The 17,233-nt window shown below is 39.7% G+C and overlaps 1 long non-coding RNA gene across 1 annotated transcript; it reads right to left on the reverse strand.

Annotated features, from left to right (window-relative positions):
* Window positions 1-8,347: 8,347 nt before the first annotated feature.
* On the reverse strand, window positions 8,348-11,344 carry LOC124983486 (uncharacterized). The gene is made up of 5 exons (XR_007108448.1): window positions 11,176-11,344; window positions 10,973-11,035; window positions 10,753-10,802; window positions 9,293-9,343; window positions 8,348-8,617 (listed from the first exon to the last, which is right to left on the reverse strand). It is a non-coding gene; the product is annotated as an uncharacterized LOC124983486 (long non-coding RNA).
* Window positions 11,345-17,233: the final 5,889 nt, after the last annotated feature.

A 17,233-nucleotide genomic window follows, 5' to 3' on the forward strand; every position in this document is an offset into this window, starting at 1 on the left:
AGGCATTGAATGATGAGATGAAAGAGCAAATGCAGGCATTGAATGATCGCACCAATCGACAGTTAACAGAGCAAATTCAGGAAGCAAAAGATCATTTCAATAAAGAGTTAGAGATATTGAAAAAAAACCAAACAGAAATCCTTGAAATGAAGGAAACAAAAAACCAAATTAAGAACTCCATAGAAAGCATAACCAATAGGATAGAACAGCTGGAAGACAGAACTTCAGATATTGAAGACAAAATATTTAACCTGGAAAACAAAGTTGAACAAACAGAGAAGATGGTAAGAAATCATGAACAGAATCTGCAAGAACTATGGGATATCATGAAAAGGCCAAATTTGAGAATTATTGGGATTCAGGAAGGCTTAGAGAAACAAACCAAAGGAATGAACAATCTATTCAATGAAATCATATCAGAAAATTTCCCAAATCTGAAGAATGAAATGGAAAATCAAGTCCAAGAGGCTTATAGGACTCCAAATACACAAAATTACAACAGACCCACACCAAGGCACATAATGAAAAGACCTAACATACAAAATAAAGACAGAATTTTAAAGGCTGTGAGAGAAAAGAACCAAATTACATTCAGGGGGAAGCCAATACGGATATCAGCAGATTTTTCAATCCAGACCCTAAAAGCTAGAAGGGCCTGGAACAACATTTTTCAAGCTCTGAAAGAAAATGGATGCCAACCAAGAATCTTATACCCAGCAAAACTTACCTTCAAATTTGACGATGAAATAAAATCTTTCCATGATAAACAAAAGCTAAAAGAATTTACAAAAAGAAAGCCAGCATTACAGAACATTCTCGGCAAAATATTTCATGAGGAAGAAATAAAAAGCAAAGAAGCAAATCAGCAAAGGGAGGAATTACCCTAAAGGAACTGTCAAATAAAGGAGGAACCAAGATGTGTCAAAAAATAAATAAATAAATAAATAAAATTTTAAATATGAACCAAATGAACGGGAATACAAATCATATCTCAATAATAACCCTGAATGTTAATGGCCTGAATTCATCAATCAAAAGACATAGACTGGCAGATTGGATTAAAAAGAAAGATCCAACAATATGTTGCCTGCAAGAGACTCACCTCATAGAAAGAGATACCCATAGACTATAGGTGAAAGGATGGGGAAAAACATACCATGCACATGGACTCAGCAAAAAAGCTGGAGTATCCATACTCATTTCAGATAATGTGGACTTCAAGCCAATGTTAGTCAGAAGGGATAAGGAAGGACATTTCATATTGCTTAAGGGAAGCATAAATCAGCAAGATATAACAATCATAAACATCTATGCCCCAAACAGTGGCTCATCCATGTATGTTAAACAAATCCTTCTCAATTTTAGAAACCAAATAGACCATAACACAATAATACTTGGTGATTTTAACACGCCTCTCTCACCACTGGACAGATCTTCCAAACAAAAATTGAACAAAGATACCATAGATCTCAATAACACAATCAATAATTTAGACTTAACAGACATTTATAGAATATACCATCCAACCAAGAGCGAATACACTTTCTTCTCAGCAGCACATGGATCCTCCTCTAAAATAGACCATATATTATGCCACAAAGCTAATGTCAGCAAATACAAGAAGATAGAGACACTACCTTGCATTCTATCAGATCATAATGGATTGAAGTTAGAAATAAATGAAAGAGTAAAAAACAGAAACTACTCCAACACCTGGAGATTAAACAATATGCTATTATATGATGAATGGATAACAGAAGATATTAGGAAGGAAATTAAAAAATTCTTAGAGGTAAATGAGAACAAAGAAACATCATATCAAAATCTCTGGGACACTATGAAAGCAGTACTTAGAGGAAGATTTATTTCATGGAGCGCATTTAATAAAAGAAGTAAAACTCAAAAAATTAACGACCTAACACTACAGCTCAAAGCCCTTGAAAAGGAAGAACAGACCAACACCAAAAGTAGTAGAAGACAGGAAATAGTTAAACTCAGAGCTGAAATCAACGAAATTGAAACAAAAGAAACAATACAAAAAATTGAAAAAATAAATAGTTGGTTCGTCGAAAAAATAAACAAAATTGATAAACCTTTAGCCACACTAACAAAGAGAAGACGAGAGAAAACCCAAATCACTAAAATTCGGAATGAACAAGGAAATATCACAACAGACACGACTGAAATACAAAACATAATTAGAAGCTATTTTGAAAATCTATACTCCAACAAAATAGAAAATTTGGAAGACATCAACAGGTTTCTAGAGACATATGAATTGCCTAAACTGAACAAGGAGGACATACACAATTTAAATAGACCAATTTCAAGTAATGAAATAGAAGAAGTCATCAAAAGACTACCAACAAAGAAAAGTCCAGGACCAGATGGGTTCTCAGCCGAGTTCTACAAAACCTTTAAAGAAGAGCTCATTCCAATACTTCTCAAAGTATTCCATAAAATAGAAGAGGAGGGAACCCTCCCAAACTCATTCTATGAAGCCAATATTACCCTGATACCTAAACCAGACAGAGACACATAGAGGAAAGAAAATTTCAGACCAATATCCTTAATGAACATCGACGCAAAAACTCTCAACAAAATTTTAGCAAATCGCATACAAAAACATACTAAACAGATAGTGCACCATGATCAAGTGGGTTTCATCCCAGGGATGCAAGGTTGGTTCAACATCAGGAAATCAATAAATGTCATTCACCATATCAATAGACTTAAAGTCAAGAATCACATGATTATTTCGATAGATGCAGAAAAAGCATTTGATAAAATACAGCACCCCTTCATGCTCAAAACACTAGAAAAAATAGGGATAGTGGGAACATTCCTTAACATTGTAAAGGCCATCTACGCTAAGCCCATGGCTAATATCATTCTAAATGGTGAAAAACTGAAAGCCTTCCCTCTAAAAACTGGAACAAGGCAGGGATGCCCTCTTTCACCACTTCTATTCAATATCATCCTTGAAACTCTAGCCAGAGCAATTAGACAGACCAAAGAAATTAAAGGGATACAAATAGGAAAAGAAGAACTCAAACTATCCCTATTTGCTGATGATATGATTGTATACTTAGAGGAACCAGGAAATTTCACCAGAAAACTTTTAGATCTCATAAGTGAATTCAGTAAAGTAGCAGGTTACAAGATCAATGCACATAAATCTAAGGCATTTTTATACATAAGTGATGAATCTTCAGAAAGAGAAATCAGGAAAACTACCCCATTCACAATACCTTCGAAAAAAATAAAATACTTGGGAATCAATCTCACAAAAGAGGTGAAAGACCTCTACAATGAGAACTACAGAACACTAAAGAAAGAAATTCAAGAAAACCTCAGAAGATGGAAAGATCTCCCATGTTCTTGGATAGGAAGAATTAATATTGTCAAAATGGCCATACTACCAAAAGTGCTATACAGATTCAATGCAATTCCAATTAAAATCCCAATGATGTACCTTACAGAAATAGAGCAAGCAATGATGAAATTCATCTGGAAGAATAAAAACCCCAGAATAGCTAAAGCAATCCTTGGCAGAAAGAGTGAAGCAGTGGGTATCGCAATACCAGATCTTCAACTCTACGACAAAGCAATAGTAACAAAAACGGCATGGTATTGGTACCAAAATAGAAAGGTGGATCAATGGTACAGAATAGAGGACACGGACACAAACCCAAATAAATACAATTTTCTCATACTAGACAAAGGGGCCAAAAATATGCAATGGAGAAAAGATAGCCTCTTCAACAAATGGTGCTGGGAGAATTGGAAATCCATATGCAACAGAATGAAACTAAACCCATATCTCTCACCATGCACAAAACTAAACTCAAAATGGATTAAGGATCTCGGAATCAGATCAGAGACCTTGCATCTTATAGAAGAAAAAGTAGGTCCAGAGCTTCAACATGTCGGCTTAGGACCAGACTTCCTCAACAGGACTCCCATAGCACAAGAAATAAAAGCAAGAATTAATAACTGGGATAGATTCAAACTAAAAAGCTTTCTCTCAGCAAAGGAAACTATCAGCAATGCGAAGAAAGAGCCTACAGAGTGGGAGAAAATCTTTGCCAATCATACTTCAGATAAAGCACTAGTTTCCAGAATCTATAAAGAACTCAAAAAACTCTACACCAAGAATGCAAATAATCCAATTGACAAATGGGCTAAGGAAATGAATAGACACTTCACAGAAGATCTACAAGCAATCAACAAACATAAGGAAAAATGTTCAACATCTCTAGTAATAAGAGAAATGCAAATCAAAACCACCCTAAGATTCCATCTCACCCCAATTAGAATGGCGATTATCAAGAATACAAGCAACAACAGGTGTTGGCGAGGATGTGGGGAGAAAGGTACACTCTTACATTGCTGGTGGGGTTGCAAATTAGTGCAGCCACTCTGGAAAGCAGTGTCGGAGACTCCTTAGAAAACTTGGAATGGAACCACCATTTGACCCAGCTATCCCACTCCTTGGCCTATACCCAAAGGACTTAAAATCAGCATATTACAGAGATACAGCCACATCAATGTTCATAGCTGCTCAATTCACAATAGCCAGATTGTGGAACCAACCTAGATGTCCTTCAATTGATGAATAGATAAAGAAAATGTGGTATATATATACAATGGAATATTACTCTGCCATAAAGAATGATAAAATTATGGCATTTGCAGGCAAATGGATGAAATTGGAGAATATCATGCTAAGTGAGATAAGCCAATCTCAAAAAACCAATGGACGAATGATATCGCTAATAAGTGGATGATGACACATAATGGGGGGTGGGAGGGGTTAGTGTTAGGGTTAGAGTTAGGGTTAGGGAGGGGGCAAGAATGGAGGAAGGAAGGACTGTATAGAGGGAAAATGGGGTGGGAGGGGTGGGGGGGGAGGGGAAAAAAATAACAGAATGAATCAAACAACATTACCCTATGTAAATTTATGATTACACAAATGGTATGCCTTTACGCCATGTACAAACAGAGAAATAACATGTATCCCATTTGTTTACAATAATAAAAATAAAAAAAAAGAAAAAGAAAGAAAGAAAGAAAGAAAGAAAGAAAGAAAGAAAGAAAGAAAGAAAGAAGGAAGGAAGGAAGGAAGGAAAGAAAGAGAAAGAAAGAAGGAAGGAAGGAAGGAAGGAAGGAAGGAAGGAAGGAAGGAAGGAAGGAAGGAAGGAAGGAAGGAAGGAAGGAAGGAAAAAAAAATTCTCTCTTCACCCCGCTTTAAAACAAACACCCTCCAATAAAGACTAAATTCTGAAAGCAACCAACAAGATTTTCTGATCTCCCTCTCCAGACACACCTCAAGTCTCACCCTTTTATTCTCTGTTGTAGAATGGCCTTCCTGGGTCCTTCTGGATCCCTCCCTTTAGAACATATCCTCTTCCCACACCCTAGAATGCTCTTCTCTGCTCCCTTCAGCCAACTTACCTCCTTTGGCCAACTTAGCTCCTACCCACACTCCTCTGTTATAAACTTGCATGCATCATGTTCATTTCAGAATTTCTACCTCCATGTGTGATTATGCATCCATCCATTAGTGCGTTTATCTGACTTATAGCCCCATATTCTTCAGTTCTACACTGTTCAATATGGTGCTGTATCACATGTACCTACTTAAATCTAAATGAATAAAATTATATAAATTTCAGTTTCTCAATCACACTAGCCACATTCCAAACAGTAAATAGCCACATTTCTAGTAACTACCATACTGAATGACAAATATAGAATATTATGTCATTACAGGAAGTTCTATTAGTACTACTTTAGACTTTAAGTCATAAGTTATCTAAGTTAAATAAGTGACAGGTTATAAAACTGTCTTAGCTTTTTCACTGCTGTGATTAAATGATCTGACCAGAACAATTTTAAAAGAGGAAAAGTTTATTTGAGGGCTCACAGTTTCAGAGGTCTCAATCCATAGACAGTTGGCTCCATTCCTCAGGGCTGGAGGTGAGGCTAAACATCATGGTCCAAAAGTGTGGCAGAGGGAAGCAGCTCACATCACCAGGAAGCAGAGAGAGACTCCACTGGCCAGATACAAATATATATCCCAAAGCCACACCTCAATTCCCACCTCCTCCAGCCACATCCTGCCTCAAGTTACCACTGTTAATCCGATCAGGGATTAATTCACTGATTAGGTTAAGCCTCTCAAAACCCAATCTTTTCTCCTCTGAACCTTCTTACATTGTCTCACACGTGAGCTTTGGGGGAACACTTCACATCCCAACCATAACAAAAATCTATAGCATCCACTAAAAAAAATATATATATATAGATAGATAGATAGATAGATAGATAGATAGATAGATATAGATAGATAGATGATAGATAGATAGATAAACTGGTACAATACCTTTATTTTGTTTATCTAGATTTTTTGTGTGTTTTTGTTTTTTTTTAAATGTGGTGCTGGGGATTGAACCCAGTGCCTCACGTGTGCTAGGCAAACCAACTACCACTCAGCCACAATCCCAGTCCCACAAAATGAACGAAATAAAATTTCAAATAACACAGGAAGCCTAGGCATAAACAGGAAAAAAATAAAGTAGGTGGAAAACATAAATTAAAGTGACAGACTTAAGCCTTAACATATCAATAATTACATAAAATGTAAATTGTTTCAAGTAAAACAAATCCTTGAAAATTGGGAAGTTCCTTGGTTACAGAAACAGAATACCATTGTCAAAATTTATAGAATGTTTATGTTGTCATATAAACTGTACATATTTTATATTAAATATGTGATTATGTTTTGTGCAATTAGTTTTTAGTAGCAATTAATTTGTACAATCAGTAATACTGTGAAAAATGTGTATATATTGTAGAAAGACCTACAAAAAGCTCTCAGCTCGGGCTTTCCACAGAAACTGCTATTGAGTGCAGTGACGTGCTTGGCACTCCTCACCTTCTGCTCTGTGTATGAAGTTTCCACAGGCCTGTCTCAAGGGCCTTACTCCTCCTGAAATCTACACTGTTCCTAAGGGACTTCATCTAAGCCCAGGGCTTTAACTGTCAGCTGTTTGCATGGCATGCACACCATCAGTCCATTGTTCTGTAGGATGTCACTTTGAGTTGAGGCACTCGAACTTGAAGTGAAATCTCTTTTCCATCCTAGATAGATATTATTGGTTGCCTATTTTGAGAGCCCTTTTTCCTGGCTAAATTTCATAAATCATTCTCATGGCCCATGATAAAATTCTGCACTGAAATCTACAAGAAAAATTTATAAAATGGGAGTAAAAAAGGAAAAGTAGTGACTGACAGAACAGAAATTTTTAAAAAATCAGTGGAGGACTTAGAACTATTTTCTATTTAGAAAATTCCTAAGACAAGAATTTGACAGAGACAGAATAAAGGATCCTAGAATACAATATGCTCTGTACAATCTCATCATAAGAGGGCTTTATAAAAAGAGAGAACTTATTGTATAAAAAATCACTTGGTGGCTGGGACTGTAGCTCAGTTGGTAGAGTGCTTACCTAGCATGCTGAAGGGCCTGGGTTCAATCCCAGCACCACCAAAAAATAATCACTTGGAGAACACAGACTTTCTCTGAGACCAGTTAATAATTATACAAGTTAGTGATTCCAAACATTAGTGGGTTCTTTGCTATAATGAAGAACAAAAAAGGATTTTCTAGTTGATTTGGTATAACTGATTCATGTTACAAGAAGAAACTGGATTCATAAGAGGTGGACAACAGTGAGCTGCACAGCTACAATTAGAACCCATTTCTCTCCCTTGCAAGTCCACACCACCTAAGTACCAACATGTGCAACACCAACTAATTTTACATAAACTTCTATGTATCTTTTTGCAAAAATCTAGTGTAATCATAAAAATTGCCTGGTAACTGGCTCCATCCCAAAGAACCTGGGTGAGACATACTGGGTGCACAGGAGTGAGATGTCTGTGCTATCTAGAAAGTGCTGTGGGAAGGGAGGCAGAAGAGCCAGGGTGTGCCTGGGATGTGACATTCCCCCAGTCATTGATGGCTCTGAAGATGGAAGTGGGATTCTTCCCCAGAGCCTCTAGAAGGGAACTCAGCCCTGATACATGGACTTTACCTAGTGAGAACCATTTCAAACTTCTGAGCTACAAAACTACAAGGATAATAAATCATGTTGTTTAATGTCACTGTTTGTGGCAATTTGTCATAGCAGCCATGGGAAAACTAATGCACTTCCCATAGATTCATTTCAGGCTCTCCTGCAAAGCCTGACAAGTGTTGGATCCTCTTTATAAAGCATCAAAGAAGAACAAAATTTACACAGGTGTTAACACATGACAACTAAATAAACCACTCTCAAAATTCAATTCTAATGAAAATTTATTAAACCTGCATTAAAAAGGACAGAGCTAAGAAATGACCCTCTCCAGTTTATAGAATTCACAACACCCCCCTGGGACCAGTGCCTTGCCATTTCTCCTCAGCTGGGCATGTGCCATGTTTTACTAGCTTTCTGCAATCAAGCAATATCCAATAAGTGAAGTAGTCAGCTGTTTCAAAAGTTCAAGTCTTCTCAGAGAGCGGTGAACAGCAGAGTTACCATCACAGCTAATGAAGACTTTGCTTCATTTTCTAAATTAAAAAGGATAACAAAAACACCGGAGTTACCTAGATAACCTAGTACTCAAAAGATCAGATCCATTTTTTGTCACTTACCACTGTGATCTTGGGCATGGGACTTAATTTCTTTAGATGTAATTCCTTACCCTCCCTTCCTCCCCTTGTACTTCAAATGAGATTTTATATACTGTTCTGATGTCCATTTTAATGCATGAAGAAACTACTTTATTGACTTTCAAACAGCCAAGAGTAAGAAGAAGTATTAAAACTGGATATCCTTATGCAGAGCCTCCAGAATTTTTACAGGAGTGGTATGTCCTATGCATCAGAAAACATGATGCCTTTTCTTCAGTCTACTCATTTGATAAAATTTCATGGAGTAGACTGGAACTCACATCCAAAAGAGACAGGAAGAATGAATTTTGACAGTAAAAAAAAAAAAAAATTAAATTAAATTTTAAAAAATCAAGGAAGAGACCTTGCTTATCCTACTTGGTTGCTAATGTTCCAGGTAACTGGACATGGAAGGAGAGGGGTTATTTTCAACCACTTTATTAGGTTTTTGTAGTTGATCTCAGCATCTGGGAAATATTAAGCTTGAGATTCTTTCCCAAAGGATTAAAACTGGCATTAAAAGGATTATCAGATCTCTCTAAAAGCATCAGAAGTAAGAGAGAAGGAACTTACAAAGTTGCACCAAGGTAGACTCATTTCTTCCCACAGAAGTGCTGCTTTGGTCTGCAATTAAGCAAAGAAATGGTTTTCAGTCACTTCCAACTGGCACTTACATTGAATTCTTTTAACAGAATCTAATTTCTTAAGAGCCTCCAGTAGCTTTAATACATTGAATCTGTGGCAAAAATCTCCTTTCTCCTAATTGCCAAGACACTCTACCAAGGCTGAATGCATGCCGGTGGAAGTGGACGTACCTGCACTCCATGAGAAAGATTGGTGAAAGGTTTCTCCGCTCACACACAGGTTCCTAAGAATAGCTGGGTGCAGAGGCACATGCCTATAATCCCAGTGACTTGGAGAGACTGAGGCAGGAGAATCACAAATTCAAGTCTAGCCTCAGCAACTTAGCAAGACCCTACCTCAAAAATATTTTTTTTTAATTTTAATCTAAAAAAATGACTAAGGACATAACTTAAGTGGTAAAGCTCCCCTCAGTTCACTCCCCAGTACCAAAAAACAAAAACAATACAAAAATATAAAACCAGAAGTTCCTAAAAGTATCACATGAATTGGACATATCTTCCTCAGCCAGTTTCATATCCTCTTCTCCACAAGAGTACATACATTAAAAAAAAAAAAAAAAAAAGAATGAAGGAAAAAAACAAAAATCTCTGACCTTAACTGTTAATTCAGTTGGCTCAGCAAAAGGAAATACATGTGCTGGAAACAGCAAAAATTTAGTAACCTAAAAAATTGAAACCTTCAGGATTTTCTCCTCCTACTAAAAATAGAAGCTTCTTAGTTGGTAATTGCCATGGTCAGAAATAATTTCTCAGTAGGCAGTGGTAGAAACAAGTGGGGTCCTGCTTTCAGAAATGACACATGGGTCTGGGCCATGAGGTTGCTTCTTGCTGCAGTCAAATATGAGAATTTCCCTAGTGCTCCATGCATTGCAGGACATGGGACACCATTAACTTATTAACCAACTAGAGGTAGGGAAGTTGGAGTACAATGCCGAGGTGCCACTCGTTAAGAAATTAAGGTATGTTATATGAAGAAGAAAGTTAAAGTCATATAGCCAACCCCATTTTTATAGGCTCTTCATCACCCCAAAAATACACTTTCTGCACTCTTCCAACTACTACCAGCAATTCTTCAATACAGCAGTGCTAGAATACAGATTAGCTGCTTTTTGTAGACATAATGAGATCACTTAAAAGTCTACTCTTAGAGGTAAAGCCCAAGACCCTTTTTTTAGCAAAAATCTCACACTTCTTCAAACTAGTGAGGTTTATTGGTAGTGGCAGAAGGCACTGAAGTGCTGTGGTTCCTTCACTAAGTGACCAAAAGAAAAATGAAGAAACATGGAGTCATGAGAGGGAGTGGGTAGATAGGACCACTGTTCAATTCATGAAGCCTTTAAATCCCTCTTTCTTCTGTTCAGTCTAAATTCAGATGACATTTACACTTACCAAAATCTTTACTCACACAAAGCTCTCTGTCTGAAATGTACTGTAATCATCTAGAAAAGGAAAGGAAGTGATTAGCCCCATCCTGTTGCCACATCTGTCCACCCCAAGGAGACACCAGAGCTGGTACCCAAACATTAGCTACCACAGGACATTCCTAAGTAATGAGGTAGAGAGTCAGGAAGAAAATTCCTGTCTCTTGTCAGGAGACAGGAATCCTTACCTGGGGCCTCACTGGCTTCTTCCACAGAGCTGGCAGTGGCTGTTTCAAGGTCAACAAAGAATTCTGGGAAAATAAAATGGAAGACAGGTGTGGTCACTAGCAATGGCAGGAATCTAGTACACAGAAGGAAAACGAGCATTCTCAGGAATGCAGATAGGGGTCCAGAAACACCTGCTGAGGCCTCCTTAAAGCAAGAGCATCACCAGAAGTCTGTGTGACATCCAGGTACACGTCTGTGGTTGACTCCAGATCTGTGGTTGACTCTAGGTCTGTGGTCTGGTCTAGATCAGTGATTGAATCTTGGTCCCTGGTTACGGCTCCATCAGTGGTTAACTCTAGATCACGGATCCATTCTAGTAGGTCAGTGGTTAATTCTAGTGGAACCAGAAATAAAAAAAAACAGCAGCTCAAGTGCCTTCCTGTCTGAATGTTTCTGCCGCTTCCACACCTGCCTGTTCCCAGTTAGACCTTTCCTAAAATAGGGTAAGCATGGAACACAAGGTGGCCGCTTAAGTCCTGGTCCCACACAAATCTCCCTCCTGCCCAGGGTAGGAAGTCCTCTGGCCAGCTGCTGCCCAGGAGCTGATCAGCACTCCCAGATACTGTCCTCTGACTATACTGGACAGACAGGCACAGAAGACTTCCCCTCTACAGTTTTTCCCAGAGCCTGAAAGCTAAAAACAAAAGCTGAGAGGGGATAAGGAGCAAGGAGAATGGTTATTGCTAAGTACAAGCAGGAGGGTGAGGGCCTCTACACTGGGCAACTCCCAACAGGTTTGCATTTAACTAATGGACCATGTCCAGGGCCCCTTTTCTCAGCATGTGCTCAGTGGTGGGGCTTGTTAACCACATAAGCATCGTAGCCAAGTAGGTCTGCTGGGCAACAAGCTGGTGTCCTTGGCTGCGGTGGAGACAGATGTGCAGTCACTGTGGCAGATGTGCACAGCTGCCCAAGAGGCCTAAATCACTAGCTCTCCACTGTCCTCACCTTGCTTTACCACACAGCCAAAATGCAGTAAAGACCAGCCCCTCAGAAACAGCCACCAGAGGGGGAACTGGGAGGAAGAGGGTCAGGGACAGTGACCATTTTAATGCAAATAAGCACACACCTCTCCTCCAGAGAATGGTCCTGAAAGCAGGAAGAAATGGACAAGAAAGCTTTGGGGTGAGAGGTTCCCTTTCTCTCTGCTCATGAAGACAACTGTTTCTTTCCTTCCTCAACATGCTTCACCCTTCCTTTCCAGACACACTGATTTCCAGTCTGTGACCCGGCTGGTTGCTGTATCTCTCCAAAATTTACTGTACTCCACTATGAAACGAGGTTCCCACCACAAGACTTTCCGCCTGAATTAACTAGAATAAGAGCTAACACCCAGCCGGGAAAGGCACCCAGCAAACCTCCGCAGCTCCAGTCACCCGCCTCACCCCAGCTGGCCCAGCCTGGTCACTTTCCTGAGGTCGATTGGAACCCACAACCTAAACCATGGCTCCCCAGCTACCCAGGTTCAGAGCTTAGACGCCCATCCATCGCCACCTAAGTCTAAGTACGTTTCCCCCAATTCCACTTTACAGCTTTCACCAGGGAGCTCTCTCCTCCTCCCCCCTTTCTCTCCTCCCCTCTCCCTCTCACACTCAAACACCACAGAATTAATTTAGTCCCATTCCCCAGGACCAAGACCTCCAACATTGCACTCGCCTGGGGGCAGCGAGGGGAACGCCACAGCCAGGGCGCACAGGACCGGGAGGATCAGGACCTTGCGGAGCATGGCTCTGGTGCGGCGGGAGGACCGGCGGCTGACCAAGCGCGCACAGGAGGCAGACGTCACCCGGACAGCTGCGTTGGACTTTTATAGACCTCGCCTCCCCTGGCCCCTGCTGGAGGCATTCCCCAGTTCCATTGGAGTGGAGGGAGCCTCACCCAGTTCAGAGAATGTCCCTGGGGGAAGGCGGGAAAGGAACTGAGTGGGAGGGAAAATCTGGGAGGACATTTGGAGAACAGCTGATAAGATCGATTGCAAGTAGATTGCGATGCCCCCTTACCTTTAACCGATGTTAAAGGTTCCTTGAAGGGCGGAGAAGAAATTCCTGTTCCGCCTGCTGCTGAGGAGACTCCCCTCCTGGTCCGTGGCTGCAACTTTGTCATCAAAGCTGGAGCCACATACTGCTTTGCGGGGACCCCAAAAGCTTCCTTTGTGTCAGAGAACAGAATCAAGTCTTCTTTGACTTTAAGAGAACACCTTATTCTTTTTCCGGTGCTAGGAATTGAACCCAGGGGTGCTCTACCACCGAGTTATTTCCCCAGCCCTTTTTATTTTTATTTATTTATTTATTTATTTTAATTTTGAAATGGGACCTTTCTAAATTGAAGTGGAACTTGCAATCCTTCTGCCTCAGCCTCTAGAGTTGCTGGGATTATAGACATGCACCCCCCGCTTCTGGAGAGCACCTGCTGTTGCAGATTTCTCACCCTAGCAGATCCCTGAAAGAGAATTGTGGGTAACAGTACCACTGCTACATAATAAAAACAGAAATATCTCAAATTATATTATGATTCCACATATGCTATCATTTGATTTGATTCTCATCATGAGCCTATGTGGTTGACATTATTTATCCCATTTTCTGTAGGGAACTTTCAGGCTGAGAGATTAAAGGACTCCAGATTCATTAAAGATATTCTCTCTCTGCAAGGATGTCATGAACATGGAGAACTTTTTGACTGTGTGGACCTGCATTCTGTTACAGACTTTCTCCCCAGGGTCCAGTATTAGGCTGAGACATGTCTTTGATTGTAGCACTGACTCCAACCCTCAGAAAACATGGAAAATTCATGAGAAACACCAGGGTAAAGGACCAGCTCGTGTAGGAGAGCCTCATTGCTCAGTTAAAAGCCACCACCTGTACCTGGAAAGGAGGTCTTTAACTGATATGCACAATTCCCATGACACTCCCATAAGAACCTTATATTTCAGTTGTCTTTACGTAAAAGTGCACAGCTGATTCTTGCCCCTCAGAAATCGAAAGGTTGACCATATTGAGAGAAACAACTCAATAATAGTAATAATAAGGGATAAATTTTATTGAATACCATGGGCATATACTAATTTATCCTAATACTAACCCTAAGATAATCTCATTATCTTCCTTTTATAGATAAGAAAACCAAGGCATGTAGAGGTTAGTTACCTTAGGAAAAGTCACACAGTAAATGTTACACAGTTGGGAAGCAAATTTAACTGCATTCTGAAGCTAGAGCCTGTGTTCTCAACCCCTCTATCACTTGTGCCCCCAAATTCCTCACCATGCCCAATTATCTCTCTGCTCTTCTGCTTGCTGGTTTTGTCCTGTTAAAAATGGCATTACAAGAGATTTAACTCTAATGAAGGAAAAAATACACACATACCAGAGAACATTTTGTTTTTCTGCAACCTGAATTTCCTTGGCCAGCCCTGTGCAATGGAGTGCAACCCCAACACAATAGGAGCTTGGGAAGCAAGAAGCTCATGAGAAACTTACAGGCAAATAAATCAACAATAGGACTCAAAAATGACAATAACCCACAAAGTCACAGGCCAGCAGAAAAAGGGGACATTTTCCCTGCATTGGGTTTACGATGAGACTATTTTCTGCAACAGATATGTGCAAGAATTAACTTTCACATATGCTAGGTTGACTCTGAGGTCCTTGAGAAGAGCCAGACTAAGGAGTGAAAGGGAACCGAAGGGCAAAGTGACCTTCCCCGTCTAGCAGCTTTGTCTTGCTCCCACAGGTCACAGCGCTGTGTTCTTCCTCGGGTCCCACCGCTGTGGGCAAGAGTGACTGCTTGCTGACCACTGTGTTGCAACGGGGCCCGTGTTGCTCTCCAGTCCTGGGGACAGAGATGTGCTGCTTTCCTGCCCCCAATCATCCTTGAGTAATTGACACTGAGGGTCCCAGAGAGGAACCAGGACAATGCCAGTGAGAGCCAAGGAAATTGTAAGGTTATAACTATAGGGTTTTTATTAAAAGGGGTTATGGCTCTATAATTATATTCAAATAGTACTTCTACTTTTTTTTTTTTTTGGCTTCTTTTTTATGCTCTCACATGTTATAGAATCGTGTTGTCTGAAGATATTTTCAAATGTATCCAACTCAGTCAGACATCCTAAGTCCTCTGTTAACTAGAAGAGCATTTTCCCTCCTGTAACATGCCCGTCAAATAGCCTGTCGTCCCCAACAGTGGGAGACTCAGTTGCCTTGAGAACAGTTCATCTTTGGACAATTGTTCCTTCCAGTGACTGAAATATGCCTTCCTGTAACTTCAACCCATTAATTCCAGTTTTCCTTCTTCTCTCTTCCAATGTCAAAGGCAGCTGTTATTTTGCCTTCAAATTTCTTCACCATCCTAAAAAGAAAATACAAGTTTGCTCCTACTTTTTCCCTGAAATTTTCCCAGGAGCCAGCACGGTGCCTGACACACAGGAGGTAAGTATAAATATTTAATAAGTTAAGGACGAGCCAGGCATAGTGGTACCTACCTGTGATCCCAGTGACTCAGAAGGCTGAGGCAGGAAGATCACAAGTTTAAGGCCAGACTCAGCAATTTAGCAAAACCCTGTCTCGAAATAAAAAATAAAAATTCAGTGGATGCAATTCAGTGGTAGAGAACCCCTGGGTTCAATTCCAAGTATTGGGGAAAAAAGTAATTAATTAATGACTAGATGGCTTCTTGTCCCTAATCCGTGACTTCATTTGTCTACTGTTTTCCAGAATTAAAACAAATTTTCACAAGTTTGATTCAGTTACAACAGGAAAGAAAAACTTTCCACCATCCTTCTTTCTGAAAAATCTGAGACTTTAATTTGATTGTATTAAGTTGATGTTCACATTATCATTAAAAGGTGGGCCTGGCAGAAACTGCAGAAAATGTCCTGACAGTACTAAAGACACTCAGAAGACTTTTCATCTACCTCCTCCAGAGTGAGATGGCTCTTTGGAAAGTGGTTTGAGCTGGGCAATGCTGTGCAGAGGTATGCTTCTCTGTACCGCCCTGACTTCTGCTCCCTACAGACCCAGCTCACATGCAGCCAAGCATTTGACCCAGGGCAAGGTGCTTCCTGCATTTCAGACCCCAATAATCTTTCCTTCCAAGGGAGCAGTTTGCAGAAGCCAAGACTCAAGTTTCTAATAGGTGGAATAGAAACTTGAGATGTTCTGGACCATCTGTCCTCCTACATTACATATGGATACAGATTAGCCCATCTTCTAGGTTTAGATCAAACATTTAAAAAATATCTCTGTTTAGGTATTATACTAAGTACCTTGGGCAATTCAAAGAAAGCTCAGAAATTGATTCCTTCCTTCAAATGATAACCATGGAGTAAGAATATATATATAAAACAAAGGCAGTTCGTTACAATATGCTGGGAAATCTAATCATGGGTCAATAGTACAAAAAACCCTTTTTTTTTTTTTTAACAAATGTTACAGAAGGTCAGTGAAGTACAATAACTGAAGCAGGAGAAATACTAGGCTAACAGCTTAGACGTACCTATCCTGGAGTCCAATAGTCTGACTGTAAACCCTGATTCTTCCAGTAATATTAGGTGACCATGGGCAAACTATTTAACTCACAGGACCTCAATTTATTCTTCCATGTAACAGAGATAAGAGAAGGTGTTTCCTTCATTGAATTGTGAGGATTAAAGTAATATGTTCACATATAATGTCTTGAATAAGGGAAATATGCAGTAAATATTACTATTATCTCAACTGATTTCTCAACCCAGACCCTCAAAGCTAGGATGTCTGTAGATGTTCCATTGTTTGGGGTACAAATATTCATGATTTAAATTGAATAAAGAGGACGTACACAATTTAAACAGATCAATTACAAGAAATGAAATAGACAATGCCATCAAAAGCCTCCCAACTAAGAAAAGCCCAAGACCAGGTGCATTGTCAGCCAAGTTCTATAAGACCTTCAAAGAAGAATTAACACCAATACTCCTCAAATTATTCCGTGAAATAGAAAAGGAAGGGACCCTTCCAAACTCATTCTATGAGGCTGGTATCACCCTGATAGCAAAACCAGACAGACACATCAAGGAAAGAAAACTTCAGACCATACTCCTGGATGAACATAGATGCAAAAATTCTTAATAAAATTCTTGCAAATCACCTACAAAAACATATTAAAAAGATAGTGCACCAGGATGGAGTGGGGTTCATCCTAGGGATGCAAGTTTGGTTCAACATACAGAAATCAATAAACAGTTCATC

This window comes from Sciurus carolinensis, chromosome 4, assembly GCF_902686445.1.
Source record: "Sciurus carolinensis chromosome 4, mSciCar1.2, whole genome shotgun sequence".
Classification (NCBI taxonomy): domain Eukaryota; kingdom Metazoa; phylum Chordata; class Mammalia; order Rodentia; family Sciuridae; genus Sciurus; species Sciurus carolinensis.